The sequence below is a fragment of the Panthera leo genome, chromosome E2 (genome assembly GCF_018350215.1).
Source record: "Panthera leo isolate Ple1 chromosome E2, P.leo_Ple1_pat1.1, whole genome shotgun sequence".
Classification (NCBI taxonomy): domain Eukaryota; kingdom Metazoa; phylum Chordata; class Mammalia; order Carnivora; family Felidae; genus Panthera; species Panthera leo.
The window spans coordinates 28279799-28284237 of record NC_056693.1 but is presented as its reverse complement, the minus strand read 5'-3'; the positions used below and the strand labels follow the sequence as shown (position 1 = coordinate 28284237).

Below are 4439 nucleotides of genomic sequence, written 5' to 3'. Positions count from 1 at the left end.
TGCAGGAATGGATATTGGAGCCGGTGGACTTTCAGATCTTGTGGCCTGAGGTGGGGAAGAACCTGGGAAGAGAGGAGCTTCGGGCGCCTCTCGGATCGTCCCACGTGGGCGCCTCAGCGACGGGCGAAGCTGAGTGCCTCCCGACGTGGACATTTCTAAGCGGTTAGATTTTCTCTTCTTCCCAACCCTCCGCCCCACCCCCACCCCTCCCCGCAAATGGATAACAGGAAACAGCCAAAGCTTCTTAACTTTTCTTTAATCTTCCCCTCTCTGGCAAACGGAAAAATCAAACGGTAATTGTCTGGGTGATCTCATTATTGTCAACAAAATCCCCGCCTTGAAGTCAGAATCCGCTGAAACGCTGACACATTAGACACAAAAGGAAACCGTGCTTGCATCTTGTTCAATAAATAAATAAGGCTGGCGGGAGCTCGGCGCGGGCCTGGCACGCGGAGGGGCCAGGCTGTCGGAAATGCCGGGACGCCAGGCAGAGCGGTAGGACCTGGGAACCGCGGCCTCCGGGAAAGACGGGGGCCGCGGGGGTGGACGTCCTACCCCTTCTGCCTGTGTCAGTCCAGGCCCCGGCGGCAAACAGATGGCGTCTTCCAGAGGGACGGCGAGGGGACTTTGTGACGGGGCCATGCACGCGGGAAGGGGAACTGACGTGGGCCGCGAGGCACCCTGAGAGGACCGAGCACCAGTGGTGAGCGGTTACCCCAGCGAGGCCCGAAAGGACTAGGATTCGGAGCAGGTACCAGAACCCAGAAGGGGTGAGCTCTGGAGAGGCCGCCAGGTAGGAGCTGAGGCCTGGCAGGGAGAGAAGCAGGGAATGAACGGCTTGACTGATCCCTGGGCGCCACGTCCCGTTAGCCAAACACTAGCCAAACACAAGCCAAAGCGGGGGGTGGGGGGGGTGGGGTGGGGGGGGTGGGGAGACATCCTATCCCCCATGGGACACCCACCCCCACCCCCCCCGCGGCATGCCACACCGGGGCCAACCTCAGCCCCTGCGCCCCAGAGATGGGAAGCCCACCCTGGCCTCCCCCTGCAGGCAGCCCATCCACGTTTGAAACATTCCACACTCCAGTTCCCGGCAAAACCAAGTTCAGGGCGTGGGGAGCAAGGCACACACATACTAGGGCGTGAGCTGTAGTTTAAGGTCAGGAGGGGGAGTCTGGGAAGGCCGGGGCACAGCTGGCTAGGAGGCCTGCTTCCCTGGTCAAGGCAGAAAAAAATAAGGGTATCTCCCGTTTGATCCCCTTTTGATGCCTCCTGGTCTTGATTTTTCTGCCCTCATATCAGAATCCTAAAATAAAAAAAAAAAAAAGTCACGGCAACAGATTGCTGATCACCCTTATGGAAAACGAGATACTTTAGGGGACTGAGGCATGATGGGGGTGTCACCTCCCTGCTCCCTTCCTCTCTGGGACGTTGCAAGCTTGCGGGAATAGGCCAAGCCCGAGGAGAGGTCCCACGTCCTGCTTGCACACAGGGCTCGGTGTTGACTTTGTGCCCTCTGACCTCCATTTCACTCTGCCCCGCGAGGCAGCCGTGGAGGGGGTGGCGGGAGGGACAGGCATCCGGAGACCCGAGTTCCCACCTGCCTCTGCCACTTCCTGGTTGTGTGACCCTGAACAAACCTTTCCCCACTCTCAGCCTCAGTGTCCCCATCTTACAAGGGAAGGACACTTTGATTCGGATCTCCACCAGCTTAAGGCCCCAACGTGGAGAAGAGTGCCCTCCCTCGCTCTGCAGAATCCCCCTCCCTCCCCCAACTCCCTTCTATCCAAAAAGGAGCCGCTGGCTGCTTCTATACTGAAAAGTCTCATCTTATTTTTTGTGAAAAAATTCCCGCGAGCGCTTTGGATTTTTGCAAAGAGCCTCTTGCGTGTTTCACATTTGGCAATTTGCAGACAGCGCCCCCTGTCTTGCCTGCTCAGCCGGAGCCCGTGCAGAAGGAATGAGGGAGGACCCAGGCATCCCTGACCCACTCCTCAGCCCAAAGACTTTCCGGATCCCCCCCATCCCTCCTCCCTTGTGCCATCGCTGCATGTCTTTGGCAAGATGGTTCACCTCTCTGAGCCTCAGTTTCCTCATCTGTAAAATTGGGGTACTCATAGTAATTACATGACTGACAGTACGTATAGCACTGGCTTGATGCCTGGCTCACGGTCTGTCCTTCTGTTTGTCCACAGACAGCTACTGGGTTACTAGCCTCAAGTTCTGCCCTCCTGGGAGGCTTGGTGCACTTGGATCTCCTCCGCAAAACCAGATGGTTCTGATGCTTTCCCGTCCAGTCCCTACATGGGCCTCCCACATGCCATTCCCCGTCTTCCTTCTCATACACCAGCAGGAAAAATCCTCCCCGGGAGACTATGGAAATGAGGCTGAAAAGCCTTCTACAAAATGCAAAGGACCTCATGCTTCTAAGGAACTAAGAAAATATGTTTATCTTTTCATCTATCTATGCCTTGTCACCTTGAACAGGTTCTAAACTCTTTGAGGGTAGAAAATAAAGGCAGGAAACTAATGTTTATTGAACACTGTGGGAGACACTGAGTTCTCCCCGGTACCTGGTTCACTTTTCCTCCCCAAACACAAAGAAAACTGTATATCCCAATGTCCTTGTTGTTAGATGAAGCCATGTAAGTAGTTCTGTGCAATTAATTGAGGGCAAAAGGGCTCTTCCCAATTCTTTAGCTAAACTCTTCCCCTGCCACAGTGAACATGGGGGCTTCTTGCTGAAATGGGGGAACCAGAATTTGATCTTCTGGATCATGTATCACACGCATGGGGGAAAGCTGCCCTGGGGAGTGGCCTAGGTCTACAGCAAACCTTATAAGAGTGAAAAATAAACTCAGTCTGTTGAGCATCCAACTTTGGCTCAGGTCATGATCTCACAGTTTGTGAGTTTGAGCCCCGAATTGGGCTGTTGTCAGTGCAGAGCCCACTTCAGATCATCTGTCCCCCTCGGCTCTGTCCCTCCCCCGCTCATGTTCTCTCTTTCAAAAATAAATAAGCATTAAAAAGAAAAAAAAAAAACTTCTGTTGTGTTAAGCTACTGAGCTTTGGGGGATGTTTGTTACTGCAGCATAATTACTCCTGGACTGACTGATACAAACACTATTCGGTGCAAGTATGTTCATATACATTATTACCTCACTTAATTCTCACCACTCTTAAAGTAGGTATCTTATCATCATCATCATCATCATCATCATCTCTGTTTTCCAGATGAGGAAACAGACAGACTCAGACATGTTAGGTCACTGGCCCAAAGTCAATAAGAGGTAGGTAGACCCAGGGGTAGAACCAGGTTTGTTTGCCTCCTGAGCTCTGGGTCTTAACAAGTAGGCTCCACCACCCAGAATGGGGAAACTGGGGAGGCAGGCATGTAAATGGCTAACTTGATATAGAAATGCCCCTGGTCAGTTTGGGGTCTTTGGTGAGTAAATCATCATCCTTCAAGTGTGGCCTTCAAGAGTCTGGGAAAAAATGTTCCCAGCTAAAAGTAGCTACAGCAGAGGGTCCCAGCCAAAGTCCAGCCAGAGGCTGGCAGACTTCTCCGATGGCTTGAAATTCCTGCTGGCCGGGGTTCCACTGGCATGGAAGTGTTTATGCTTGCCTCAAATTAGTTCTCCCACGCCTTCCAGGGCCCTAGACCGTATTTGGGATGGAAAAGGGAAAATGAATCCCGGTGGGGATTCAAAGGCATCAGAAAAATTCCACAGGGGCCGCAGCATCTCCACACGGGGACCAGGGCTCCAAGCAGCAGCATCTCTGGGGCTTCATACCTGGACTCTTTGCGCAGCAGGGCGGCCGGCCCGCAGGACAAGAATGCCCTCACACACTAGTTCAGAAGAAAGGCACTTTTGGAAGGACCCTTATGAGGGCGAGCACACTTCCACGGCCAAATTAAGTGCAGGAATTGAGAAAGAAGAGAAGAAGATCTAACTGTTGTTTCTTGTCCATTGAAAGTGGGCCTTTCTTTCTCCCTTCGAGAAGGTGCTATGGGATTGGATTCCTTTGGCTGTGAAAAGCAGACACCCCAAATAAAAGCATCTTCGTGGAAAGAAAAATTCCCAGAAGACCATGCCGCATGTACCCTTTTATGATGCCTAAAAGCAGGCAAAACAAAGTAACGTACTGTTTGGCTGTACATTTATATCGGACAAAACCACACACACACACACACACACACAGGAATAATAAATATAAAATTCAGGGCACTACTCAACAGGGGGGCTCCGGGGTGGGGTGATCAGGGGGCTAGTTCGAGAGAGAAACACGTACCAGGGGGTAACTACAATGGGCAATATTCGAGTTCTTGAGTTTTGAGTTGAGCGACGGGTTCCTGGATGTTCGTTATATTAATAAATATACCAGTGGCATGTCATAAACCAAGGCTTGTGATTAATCCAATTCTGTCTACCTGTTAA

At 52.0% G+C, this 4439-nt stretch overlaps 1 long non-coding RNA gene across 1 annotated transcript; it reads left to right on the top strand.

Annotated features, from left to right (window-relative positions):
* The first annotated feature begins 458 nt into the window (after positions 1 to 458).
* Positions 459 to 2530, top strand: LOC122208484. The gene is made up of 2 exons (XR_006197248.1): positions 459 to 793; positions 2196 to 2530. It is a non-coding gene; the product is annotated as an uncharacterized LOC122208484 (long non-coding RNA).
* The last annotated feature ends 1909 nt before the right edge of the window (positions 2531 to 4439 follow it).